The sequence below is a fragment of the Pseudophryne corroboree genome, chromosome 4 (genome assembly GCF_028390025.1).
Source record: "Pseudophryne corroboree isolate aPseCor3 chromosome 4, aPseCor3.hap2, whole genome shotgun sequence".
NCBI classification, from domain to species: Eukaryota; Metazoa; Chordata; class Amphibia; order Anura; family Myobatrachidae; genus Pseudophryne; species Pseudophryne corroboree.
In genome coordinates this window covers 493,107,251-493,121,569 of record NC_086447.1, presented here as the reverse complement: position 1 = coordinate 493,121,569, position 14,319 = coordinate 493,107,251, and the positions used below count along the sequence as shown (strand labels likewise).

Below are 14,319 nucleotides of genomic sequence, written 5' to 3'. Positions count from 1 at the left end.
GCCTGCATGCAGCCACTGTGACTCCGCCCAGCGTTACGGGCACGGAGTCACAGACTAAGGCAAATATATAGGAGATATATGATAGATTAATAGATAGGATACTATACTATAGATAAATAGATACTGTAGATATATGATAGATAGATAGATAGATAGATAGATAGATAGATAGATAGATACTGTAAATAGATACTATAGATAGATAATATATACTGTAGATAGACAGAAAGATAATGTAAATAGACAGATAGATAATGTTATAGTTATATATGAGATTAATAAAAGATATAGGATCAGTGTGGCCGGGTGATGATCCTGTTCCTGTCACACAGACACCACCACTGCAGCAGCACACACTACGGGCGGGCCCGGACAGATGACACCCCGGATTGGGCGCGGCCTAGCCCAGGTCCCTGCTCTGCTGCTGTCAGTGTAGCCGCGTCCCCTTCCAGCATGGCGACGCGCATGTCCCGGTAACTCCCGGTCTCTGCTCACCGTACAGCGGACGTATAGCTGCAGACCCGCCTCTCCGCCCTCCCCCGGTGCTGCCTGTCCAGGCCCATCCCAAATCCAGGCCGCGGCGGTAATAGGGGGAGGCCCGGCCCAGCGTAACCATGACAACGGCGGCCAGCACAAACTGCTAACTGCTGGGGCCAGGTACAGTGCTATATCCTCTTATTACAGTCCCCACTCCCCGGCTACAGGATCACCAGGGTACGTACAGGGAGTGTACGGGGAGGAGAGAGACAGGGCACTGGGCGGAGACGTGGCGGGGATGGGCGGACCGAGGGAGGGGACTGTTCCTGGCCTGCATGCAGCCACTGTGACTCCGCCCAGCGTTACGGGCACAGAGTCACAGACTAAGGCAAATATATAGGAGATGTATTGGTTATTGTGTTATAGTTTGTAAAATAATGTTCCCCCATGTGACTGCTCAGATAACCTGTGTGTTTGCTGTTGGGTAGATACAGCCAGTCTCAGATGTCAACCCATACACCCCCCTCATTCTTCCCCACACAATGGATTCCAGGCCAAATAATCAGATTCATTAAGTAAGGTTAATTTAGTTAACATCTAGTGTGGCCAGGGGACATGCCTGGACATGTGAAAGTAGGTCTATTCTGTAGTCAGCCCCTTAATTTAACTCACCCAATACAGAGCCTTGGGGTGTCGCCTCATGGTAGAAAAGACAAAGGTTTTATAATAGCTAACAGGGGGCTATTGAGAGAGTGCACTGGATTTCCTGGCCTGAGAGGAAGGATGTGTTTGGCTTCTGAAAGCTACTGGTAAGACAGTGCTTTCAGTGTGCTGAGGCCTAGAAGCATTGTTGGGATCCACTGGTTTCAAAAGGCTACTGGACGTGCACTGAGTGAGAGATCTGCACAGAAGGTCAGAGAGTGGATGTACCTCTGGATGGCAGTCACTGACTAGGCATTGCGGTGCCGTCAGTGGCGAGAATCCATGTCACAGGACGCTGTGTGAGCTGGTATCCTAGACCAGGGGACACAGAACCACGGCCAGTGTGTAACAGCAGGAGATCGCAGGCATCTGTAATTCTAAACTACTGTGGGGACTTAGTAAGTAAGATACCATCCTGGCTTGCAGTTGTTAATGTTATTGTGTACTGTGCATGTATATTTACAATAAAGGGCAGTTGCCACTTTACTAAACTGTTTACCTGAGTGATCAGAGAATGCATATCCTCACACCCAATAACATTAATTTCCACTCATTTCCAGTCTATTCTGAACACCTCACACCTCACAATATTGTTTTTAGGCCAAAACGTTGCACCGAGGTAGCATAATGACTAAGATAAGCGACAGAAGTGTGCGGCACAAACACGTGGCCCATCTAGGAGTGGCACTGCAGTGGCAGACAGGATAGCAGTTTTAAAAACTAGGCCCTAAAGAGCACATAATGCAAAGAAAAAAAGAGGTGCAAGATGGAACCCATCATTTCAGCGACAGGTGGTCCCCCTGGAAAAAGCTTGCCAAGTTCTCAGAATCATAACTAGCTACAAACATACCACCTCCATATTTGATAACTTTTCACATTATAAGAAGAGGCAAGAGGAAAAGGACAGTGTCAAGAAGGTGATTAAAAATTAGAGAGGCACACACAATCAGGAACAACACACAGGCTTTCACCTCCCTATCTTGGAGTGGAACAGAAAGGATTTTAACCAAGCAAATGTATAATTACCACATTACTGGACAAACTGAAATACTAGGGGCCAAAGCCTCAGAATTTGCCCCTTATTCCATTTTCAGGGATTACGATAATCTGGGATTTAATGCTGGGATGCAAATAAACTGGTGTATACCACGGGATCAAGATTGGATATTTTCCCCTCCACGGAGTTTGGAGACTTATTTTCTGAAAATCTCGTGGGTTTCTTTTTTTCCATTTCTTTATTGCATTTTTATTTACATAGTTTGTGGCAGATGCCTTATTTTCATTTTTCACAGCTCCCAGTTGCATGTGAGCATACGCGTGTCTCCCAGTTACACGCATGGGAGCATACCCGGGAGTCTTGTATATTTTATTCATATTTTATTTTTAAATATTTAAATAAAGCAGCCCCTTAGATGTTTTAGCAGCCTCTTGAGAGCCCCCACAGCAGCCCCGGATTGGGCAAGTTGAGTTCGGGTGGGTTCGGTACAGTACTAAGCAGGAATGTGCAGTGAATTTTTTGTTATGTAGCCCCTGCCCTAGTGGAGCTGGGATACGGTCGTTAGGTTAATACAGCTTAGGTCGACAGTCTTTAGGTCAACCACTGAAGGTCCACATGCATTAGGTCAACATGATCATTAAGTCGACATGTACTAGTCGACAGATCAAAAGGTCGACATGAGTTTTTCACTTTCTTTTCTTTTCATTTTTTGGATTTCTCCATACTTGATGATCCACGGGGACTATGATTTTAATGGTAACCTGTGCCGAGCGAAGCAGTAGCGGTGCGAGGCACCATGCCCGAAGCATGTGAGGGGACATGGTGCACTAATTGGGGTTCCCCGTCACTTTACAAAGAAAACAACACCCAAAACAGTCCCAAAACTCATGTCGACCTTTTTACCTGTCGACCTAGTACATGTCAACCTAATTCCCATGTCAACCTAGTGCATGTCGACCTAATGCCCATGTCGACCTTCAGTGGTTGACCTAATGACTGTCGACCTAAGTTGAGTTGACCCAACGACCCATACCCGTGGAGCTTACCACTCTAGTCAAAACTCATTTCATATTACAAGTAGGACTGTGGGAGGAAGCAATGCTAAACTCTGTGCCACCAGCATGCCCCAGCCTGGCAAGCTAGACAGCTTCCTGGCTGTAAGCCACCATGAGACTCCATACTGGGCCCTTATTCAGTAACTGTCTGTACCTCACAGGAGCTCTGAAGCAGTGCAATGGAAAGCTGATGCAATGCAAGATCACTGAAACTCTGTTCTTCAAACACCACAAGGTCTGTTCTTCTAGCACCGCAAGGTTATCACCCTATGTAGCCCTTACATTGTACAATTATTAAGGAGAAAACATTTACAAAATAAAGGAAAAGAACCCTGTACAACAAATGTGCATCTTGTAAATAATCCCAAAATGTGGAACATTAATAAATAAAAATTAAGGTTGACTAATTGGAGCCGTTCATTTGAGTCCCTAACATGAAATAATTGAGAAGAACCTCTCTCTAATGCTGGGTACACAGTGCACACTAGAAGATATATCTACTAGAGATGAGCGGGTTTAGACAGGGCACCCCTGGAATTATATGGCAGACATATAGACATAGGTGTGTTTGGGAAATCTAGTTATCTCCAGCAGTTGTCCTAGAAAATAAAGTAGGAGATCGCCATGTCACATTCCGCTGGGTTATGATTCTGTCTCTTCTGAGTCTGACTGACTGTGGCCACAAATGTGGTCTCTCCCCACTTTACTGGAAAACACTTAGTCAAACTTGGAATTTCCATTTCCATCTTTGTGGCTATATGTTTTCACAAATCTGGTTGTGATGTTGAAGCTTGTTTCATATTCTGCTCTAGGCTTTAGTTTAAACCTAGGATCAAGTACAGCAGCACCCCTGGAATTATACAGCAGCACCTCTGGACTTATACAGCAGATAGGCAGGACCCCTGGACTTATACAGCATAGGCAGCACCCCTGGAGAATTACACAGCATAGCAGACAGGCAACAGCACCCCTGGACTTAAATGGCAGTGGGGCAGCACCCATGGACTGATAGGGCAAAGTGTTATGATTCTGATACTCAGGTCAGGGGTGATCTTATACGGTAGGACCAGAATACCAGAACGTAATGCTGGGAAAGGGGAATGGAAAGGGAATAGCCCCTGGCACCCTATCTCCGTTGTCTCGCCCGTGCTATCAGTACACTCTTGCGAGACTATGGTTGCTTGGGCCCATGGCAGCCACGTTTGAAGGGCGGATTACGTCTGCCCAACTCCGATGCCCCCTCAGGTCTTAATGAGAGACAAAGAGTGAACCGACACAGGGTGATAACAAGGGGCCCTCTAACTGAACAACAAAGCCAGGGGCTACTAACAAAGCTGAAACTAAAGTATGCGCGGATTTCCGCCAGGGAAAAGAACAACAAAATACTCCACTTGTCCACTCTCCTACACGGCACCGCCGAGTACCGGAGAGGACTGTGGAAGCGGATACCTCCGCAAATGCTCCAATAACAGAAAACAATATAAAGCGGTTTAGGCCGCAACTCGCGGCGGAGCCGCCACTCACGAAACCAAGCAAGATCCTCTATCGACTGCCACAGGTAAACAAGGACCAGAAGAACTCCTTAGGATAAGACGGCTACACCAAGACTCAGGAACTCAGAGAACTGGAAAGACCGGGCACAGCAGACCAGGAACAGACGTTCACCAAACATGAGCAGCATGCAGGAAGCTATCACCGGCGTCTGTGTGAGGCACTGAGGAGGCTTAAAACAGGGAACCCTCCAATCAGAGTCCAGAGCCTAATTACCCAAAATGTCGTGCAGCTGCCTTGCTGCACGACCAGAGAACATGTGTAGTGCATATTAATTAAACACCAGCAACGGGGAACGCGGTCTGCCTGTGGCGTCCCCGTTGCTATGGACCCGGCGGCTCGACACGCACGCCTCCTGGCGTTGCTAGGGACCCGGCGGCTCAGTGTGCACGGCGTCCTAGCGTTGCTAGGGACCAGGCGGCTCAGCGCGCACGGCGTCCCTAGCGTTGCCAGGCGCCGTGCAGAAAGGGGAGAAGGTGCAGCGGCCGGCTACGGACCGCTGCGCCTAACACAAAGGGGCAGCACCCCATATAGGGCAGCACCCCTGGAATGATGTGGTAGACAAAGTAAAGACGTGCAAGATGGAATTGTTCTTCGGCCCTCCCACTCACCCACCCTTATGTTGTATAAACATGACATGCACACTTTAACAAACCAATCATTTCAGCGACAGGGTCTGCCACACGACTGTGGGAGAAAAGATTGGTTTGTTTGGGCCCCCACAAAAAAAGAAGCACTTAATCTCTCCTTGCAAAAATTAGCTCTACAGAAACAAGATGTCCTCATCCTCATCCTCTGATTCCTCACCCCCTTCAGTGTTTACATCCTCATCCTCACAGAGAAATAATCTCACACCGAAGAGGTGGATTTATTTGTATTTTGCCCAGGCATGACAATGGGCTTTTTCATCCCATGGCCAACAACTGTCTCCACTGGTGCCTTACTCAAACAAACCATCAGAATCCTCATTGTCAACTTCCTCCTCAGCACTAGCTACACCCATATCCTCCTCATCCTGGTGTACTTCTACAGTGACATCCTCAATCTCAATATCAGCAACTGGACTGGCGGTGCTCCTCCCAGCACTTGCAGAGGGTGTGCAAATGGTGGTAGGAGCATCCTTTTCCCATACAGTCTTGGGAAGTTCAGGCCTAGACATCGCAACCGCGGACACACTTGGACTCTCCTTGGGGATTTGTGGTATCTCTGAACGCACAGTTATTTCTTGTGCTTTAACAAGCTTAATTTTTTTATTTTTCGAGAGGGAGGAAGGCTTCTATCTTTATGAGAAGAATAACCACCAGTCATGAACATAAGCCAAGGACTAAGCCTTTCCTTGCCACTTCATGTCGTGAATGGCAAATTCCCAATTTTACGTTTCTCATCAGATAATTATTATTATTATTTTTTTTGTTATTCATTTTTGCTTCTTGGATTTTACATGCCCTCTATGACATTGGGCATCAGCATTAGCAGACGGCGTTGATGGAATTGCATCGTCAATGTCATGACTGGTGGCAGCAGCTTCAGCACTAGTACTAGGAAGTGGTTCCTGATCTTTCACTACTTTTTCCTCCAAATTTTTGTTTTCCATTTCACAGGACAGCACCCTTTATTATTACAGCACACAGTAAGTGCCCCTTTATTTTCACAACACCCCTGTATTTTTACAGCATACAGGACAGGGCCACAGCGTTCCTCTATTTTTACAGCACACGATAGGGCCACAGCACTCCTTTATTTTTGCAGCACCCCTGTATGTTTACAGCATACAGAACAGGGCCACAGCGTTCCTTTATTTTTACAGCACCCCTGTATTTTTACAGCATACAGGACAGGGCCCCAGCATTCCTTTATTTTTACAGCACCCAACAGGGCCACAGTGCTCCTTTATTTTTACAGCACCCCTGTATTTTTACAGCATACTGGACAGGACCACAGCATTCCTTTATTTTTACAGCATCCCAGTATTTTTACATCACACATAACAGTGCCCCTTTATTTTAACAGCACACAGAACAGTGACCCTGTAGAACACAGCACAGGACATCCCAGAACAGCACCCTTATACAGCACAGGACAGGAGCACCCTTAACAGCACAGGACAGCAGCACCCCTAACAGCATAGGACAGGACCCCAGAACAGCACTCCTCCTGTACAGCACAGGACAGCAGCACCCCTAACAGCACAGTAAACCAGCACAGGACACCACCCCAGAACAGCACAGGATAGCAGCACCCCTAACAGCACAGGACACCACCCCAGGACAGGAGCACCCCTGTACGCTACCACCCACAGACAGACAGAGGTCTGTCTCCCTCACTGTCCAAGTCCGGAGTGAAAATGGCGGCGACACACGGCTCCTTAAATAGAATCCAAAACCTGCGGGATGATGACATTTTGCCTCGATCTGGAATCTGAGAACCCACTCATCACTATTTTAAACCTGCATCTGAGACTCAGCCATTGTTGGAACAACTCACTTCTCAGTGTATCTGCTCTCTGACCCGATCTTCCTGTGCAATTACCAGTCATTCCTCCAGCGCTCATGTATTCTGTCTGTGCCCAGCACTCCTGCTTTCTGCCCAGCACCTGTCACCTACCTGTGTTCAGTGCTCTGCTACAGTCTGTCTTTCTCTCTACAGCCATTACTACTTCAGCCTGTTCTCAATATCATCTTGCCAAGTTATCTCAATAAGGTATTCTACAAATCCTACAAGTCTCCAAGCAACTTACCATTTTGTCATCTTGCCTGCTAATTGCAAGTTCCCACAGACTTGCTCTTACTCAATGCATTACCATTGTTCAATTATTGCATATCTTCTCAGCAAGTATACTGTACCTCAAACTTTTTCAGCAGCTTCGGAGATGAACTCCATTGCACCATACCATTTGTGTAGTTTCTGTGTTGTGTCGCCATATCAGGGAATATATCTCAACTGTCCAGCCTAGGTTTCTGGGAAGCACTTTATTTATTGAATTCCAGTCAGATTACAGGTTACTGAGTCTCCTCTAGTTCAAATTTCTGAGTTCCTGGTACTAGGTTCCTGCGCCACGTTTCTGTGGTTCAGGCCTGGAGTTGAGTTCCTTCATGTAGTTCCAGGGTTTTGCTAGTAGGTTACAGTTGTCTGGTTCAATTCCCAAAATATCCCCACTTATTGGACCACTCCAGCCTTAGAGCATAAGTCCTATCCAACCTTCTAGGTTTCACTACTCCTCATCAGTCCAGCCTAATGGTCCTGACTCGGATCAGAAGACCATAATCATGATACATATATATTTGGGTCTATGTGTAGGGAGAAAGTAAATTAGCTCATCCATTAAGTACAGTATATAGAGCAATATATATGTGCACCACTCCAGAACAACTTATTTTTCTTTCTTGTCTGCAACTATTCTCTAATTGTTGTCATAGGCAGCACCCACAACTGAGATCACTATATAGAGATATAACAATATGGGATCTATCTATAACATTAAAAGCAAAATTATTACTAGTGCAGAAATATATCAGATGGAGTCAGATGGATTTCTCTGTATGGGCGCAAACAGCATATTGCATACAGAGTATGTGTAGATGCAAATTTATGCATCTTTGTATATACAGGTTGAGTCTCCCATATCCAGAATAATCAGGACCAGGAGCATTCTGGATATGTGATTTTTCTGGATTTTGGAAAAGCTGTCAGTGGGGGGTCCGCTGTGTCATTAGTGGGTCGGCGGCATGTCCGGTTGGGTGGTCGGTGGGTCAAACGTGTGCTTGATGTGGTCAGCAGCATGCTGGGAGGAGTTGGTGGCAAGTACAGGAAGGTCTAGTGGCGAGGAAATGGCTGTAATGGCACTCCCCCACCACCTGTCATTAGTTCCTGACACGAGTGACATCATGACGTCAGGATATGGGAGATCTGACTTGTATTTGCATATGGTGATTAAATAGCAAGGTGCTAACATTCGCATCCAATGGCCCTGATCAATGGTCCCTCTAAGAAAAGTGACCATGCAGGCCTACAACAGGTCAGGCAGGCTTCAGTAGCAAAGTTACTCCTCAGTACAGAGGATGCCCTTCAGCTTGTTTTTCATGGCCCTCATTCCGAGTTGATCGCAGAGATTCATCGCATCGCAAACGGCCCGAAAACAAGTAAACGCGCATGCGCAAAAGCGTAAATACGCATGCGCGAGCAGACCGATACGACACTTGTGCAGAAATACAACAAAGAAAACTGCTTGTAACACAGAAACGAAAACGGGGAGTGGCGAAGGCGTGACAGAGGCGCGACTTCGCATTCTGACGACATGGGCGTGAAAGTGGGTGTCTAGTGTGGGAGTATGCAACTAGCAGTAGGCGTGTTTTTCGCAAAAATGCTTTTTCGCAGTGAAACTTAACATAGCAAATCCTCGCTATCTTGCTGCAGCAGCCGAGTAGGTCTGCAGTTACTCTGCATTTGCGAAGTAGTGTTACAAGTGTGTATGCACTAATTAGCAGTTAATTGGAGAGCACATTCATCTGTTGTTCAATTACTTGCTAAACACTGTTCTGCTGAAGTACTTCAAACAGCAATTCTGTGGACACATTACATGTTTATTCTAAGCACCTATAAATCTGTCACGCAGCCAAATATGGCTTTTATTTTTGGGCAAGTTTTTTGCAAAAAATTGATGTTAAGTGCATTGTTTAATGTTTGAAATACTACCAAATGCAAACAAGTGAAATTAACCAAACTTCTAAACTACATCAGCAACATCTAAACTACATAAAATGTTACCTTTTTATATCCCAAATATCAGGACCAACATAATGCAGCATACACTTAATTTTTTGCTTACATAAAACTTTTATCTTTGTTTAGAATATCTGTCAAGGTTTAAATTTCTGTCCTGTTGCCCATAGTAATACAAAACCCGAGTTGTGTCTTTTTTTATAATATGGCAATTAAAGTGTGGTGCAAGTCAAACCTGTTGCATTTTTCAAGATGCAATGCTTGTATGTTTTTTTGTTTTTTTCCCTTGTTCCCCAAGTGTCTATGGGGGTCATTCCGAGTTGTTCGCTATTTTTTTCGTTCGCACAAGGTATGTGCAAAATTGCGAACATGTTGCAAAATTGCGAAATTCCGCCCCCAACGTATTTTTGCTCATTCGTACGCAGTATTACACAAAGTGGGCGTACGCGAAATGACAACGCAGCAATGCGAAACCATCGCAGCAATGCGAAACTATCGCATTAACACATACTTCTTCGTAAAAATACTAAGTTTTAGTAGATTTACACATCCATGTTAAAAGTGCACACTTTTGCGGACAAACGCTCCACAATGGGTTTTTTTCCCTATTCAGTGGAATTACACCATTCTGTTAAAAGTCCACAAGCCCTCCTCAATTACGATCACAATTAGTGTAATTAATGACAATGGTCCTGACCAACTAAGTCTCCAAAGAATACCAGAAGAACACTTTGTAGCCATAATTGGCCATAAACATTGTTGTTGTAAATTGACAAATATAGATATGGGAATTAGTCACGCTCTAATGCAAATGTTTGAAGTATTGTGTATATGTGTAGTGTGTGAATAAATGTCTTTTCATGTATTTAGAATCCATAACCTCCTAACGTGTTTTGTATTTTTAAAATTTTGTGTTCTATTTTTATGTTTTAAATCTTAAGTAAGATGTGTGAACTGTTTAAGGTCACCAATTTCTGCATGCCAATGTGCTGTTCCTTTATAGCAAAAATAAACACAACACCCACTTAACTTCAACTATTTTTATTAAATTATTATTATTATTTTTTTAACAATAAAATGTAAACAAAATTAACAAAATAACATTAGAGGACTTTTTCAATTGCCTCTATATCGCCTATAACCTCCCTTAAATGGGCTTTTAGCCGCCCTAAAAGTGCTGGCAAAGTGCTGGGATCTCCAACTGCAGCATCTGAAAAGAAGAGTCAAAGAAAACATTAATAACTTACTCACATTACCTATTATACAAGCAGGGCACAAAGCACAGTTTAATGCAGGCCTGTCCAAACTGAGGCCCTCCAGCTGTTGTGAAACTACATATACCAGCATGCCTTTACACAGTTTTGGGGTCAGAGAATGCAAAACTGTGTCAGGGCATGCTGGAATGTGTAGTTTTTCACCAGCTGGAGGGCCGCAGTTTGGACAAGCCTGCTTTAATGCCTAAGTGACTACATCATGGCTGTTTTAAGGATAAATCAGTAGCAGAACAACACACAAGCCTGCTCAGCAATGGGTTTTTTTTTAAAACAAGAAAGTGTACCATTTCATGGGGTACATTTACTACTACGGGAGTTCTATTTAAGATGGGACGTTGACCATAGCAACCAATCAAATTATACATATTATCTTGTAAAAGTGGACTTAAAAATTACAAGTATAATCTTATTGGTTGCTATGGGCAACATCCCATGTTAAAGAGAACTACCATCTTAGTAAATGTAACACCATGTTGGCATTCATTCACATCTGGAGTGAAGAGAATTCAATTTTTGGAGGTTTGGCCCTGCATCATCACACTGCATATCAACATCTTCAGAAGGACAACATATCCTAGCATGCCCCCATTCCCTGAAAGCCGCCCTTACTAAATAAGGTCAAACAGGTTTTGAAAAATCCAATAAGCATTTTGTGAGTCTAACTTTCACACTACAAATCATTGTGTTGTTCGGCTGGCTAACAAAGTGAAGCATGTGATTTGAAAGTGCAAACATTATGAATACACAGGCACAAGTGTAAAAGACTAACAACATACTAAACTCCACTCAGGTAGAAATGTTAGGCTGAAAACTGAGCACATATAAACCATGTTGTCCTGGCAACCCTGTCGAACTAATGAGTGTCGACCTAGAGTGGACACACAAAACATTGCACACATAAACACTACATATAATGATACTCACAAAAATTTCAATGCAACATGAACACCATGAATAATAACTCAAAATTTTTTCCTTGGTAGCAGATTTTCAACAGTACAACAGTGCATGTTTTGACATTGTAAGTGTAAGTAGGTAATCATTATTTTACAAATGTTAAAACACTTACTTACCTCTGCAACATGATGATCACCACTTAGTCCATCAGGAGCTTCTTCTGCCCATTCACTGGGTGGTGAAGGCAGCTGGATGGGGGAAGGAGGAGGGATTGGGGAAGGAGGAGGGATGGGGGAAGGAGGCTGGATGGGGGAAGGAGGAGGGATTGGGGAAGGAGGAGAGATGGGGGAAGGAGGAGGGATTGGGAATGTATTTTCTGAGGGTGGGTCTGATTGAGAGGGCGAGGGGGGCGGAGAGAGTGTTTGTCCAATAGAGGGTGAGGGGGGCTGAGAAGGGGAGTTGGAAGGAGAAGGAGAAGGGGACTGGGAAGGAGGAGAAGGGGGCACAGAAGGAGAAGGAGAGGTGGGCTGAGAAGGGGACTGGGAAGGGGAGGGGGACTGGGAAGCTGAGGGGGACTGGGAAGCTGAGGAGGACTGGGAAGCTGAGGGGGACTGGGAAGCTGAGGGGGACTGGGAAGCTGAGGGGGACTGGGAAGGGGAGGGGGATTGAGAAGGGGAGGGGGGTTGAGAAGGGGAGGGGGGCTGAGAAGGGGCCTGATGTTGCCTCCCTGCATCAGCTTGCCGTTGTGGTCGTCCTATAATGATATATGTATTATATTTTGTATTGCATGTAAAATTTCATAAACACCATTTGTCAATTACACTGTTCTGTCCCATGTAAAAGACCCAGGGCTAGGGTTTTTTTTTATTCTTATGAGTTTTAAATCTGTTGATGTTGTCCATAGCAACCAAAATGATTATACTAAACATTTTTGATGCTCATTACTGAATCTATTCCATTGAGTCATATTGATTGGTATAGGCAACATCACCAGATCACTATTCAAGCCACCTTATTATATTAACACCACTGATCAAGTTATTTGGTACAGTTTCCAGCCTGTGTATTAATTCTGTACAACATGCACTTGTTTTGAATCACTTTGCTACAGTCAGTACTGTTTGCCCTAACCACACACACTGTCATATTTATTAAACTAGTTCAGTCAGTGTTGCAATTACAGACTACCACTTAGTGTAAATTTGCAAAGTTTATGCTAATAATCTCTGTTATGTAATGTAACTTACTGCGTGCACGCATTTGCCGGATTTGCTGGCGGATCTCCGCCAACAGGTCCGGAGTCCTCCTGCGTAGGTCACTCCATCTCCGTTCTAATTGTATGATGGTCCGCCTGCTGCGGACGCGAGTCCTCAGTAGGTGGCGGACCTCCGCGTAGGCCTCGCGCTTAACCCGATTTGGGATAAAGCGCCCAACGCGGCCTACGCAGCGGTCCATCACCGCACCAGGACGCGGAGCTCCCGCCTGGTGAAAGGTGCAGCACGGCAATGGCGTTTTCCTTATTTGGGCATATATTTATAGTGTGTGTTGGCATGTGATTGGTCTAAAATATATGCTGTCATCTAAATAAACTTTATTGATGTGTGCATTGACAACACTATTGCTGGCTGCAGTGCTGTGAAGAGTAGAGGGGTGTTCACTAGAGCGGAAATATGCAGTCGCGGAAGTGTGACAATAGTCACCTATTCGCACAATTAGACACACACTTTTATGATCATAAATTCAAAAACTGGGTACTCACCACTTTTTGTATGAGCAATCAGCTGCACAGTCACAAAGTGAACAACATTTAGTATCATATGTTGTTTGTTAATTTCAAGAAAACAGGAATGGAAATTAAAAATTTAAGATTATAATTTTGAAACAACTTGAATAAAAAAATAAAAAAAACATTGTAAGGTTAACATGTTAGAATATTTACATCAACAAATATGAATATAATGACACACACCAAAAAAAACAAACAATGAGCTTTCAATAGCTACCTTAATGACATCATAGCAAAAATCTCAGAAACATACAGTGTTTTTTGATAATAAAAATGTTTTAAAATTTAAAAATAAATACCTGAAATATTCTTCCACAATGTGTGCCCTTACTTGACTGCCACTCCGGGAAACACTCCCCCCACCGTATCTCCGCCCAACCCCTGGCTCCTCATCAGGCAATTCCTCTGTTTGAGGAAGCTCCACGCGACTCCTTACAGCGATGTTATGGAGTATAGCGCACAGGACCACTATTTTACTTGCCATCTCCGGCGAATACACCAGTGCGGTGGAGCACACGAAAGCGTCCTTTAAGGACACCAATTGTGCGCTCCACCATCTGTCTAGTGGCAGTAAGCGCGGAGTTAAATGCCGTCTGTGGTCCTGGCCTGGGCTTACGGTAAGGAGTCATGAGCCAGGGGGTGCAAGGATATCCACGGTCTCCTGTTTGATGAGAAGAAAAAATTATAAATATAATATTCTTTATGAAAAAATTTTTAAAAAACAAATTTGGTTAAAAACTCACCCAATAACCACATGTCCTTGCCTTGATCTTAATCTCTGCCATATCCCTGATTGTCTAATTACATAGGCATCACGTGAGTTCCCCGGGAACTTCGCAATCAGGGACAGGATCTGGAGGG

At 44.5% G+C, this 14,319-nt stretch overlaps 1 long non-coding RNA gene across 1 annotated transcript; it reads right to left on the bottom strand.

The window, feature by feature from the left end:
* Window positions 1-12,343: 12,343 nt before the first annotated feature.
* On the bottom strand, window positions 12,344-13,909 carry LOC134911534 (uncharacterized). Its single transcript, XR_010176647.1, has 3 exons — window positions 13,758-13,909; window positions 13,432-13,453; window positions 12,344-12,426 (listed from the first exon to the last, which is right to left on the bottom strand). It is a non-coding gene; the product is annotated as an uncharacterized LOC134911534 (long non-coding RNA).
* Between the last annotated feature and the right edge of the window lie 410 nt (window positions 13,910-14,319).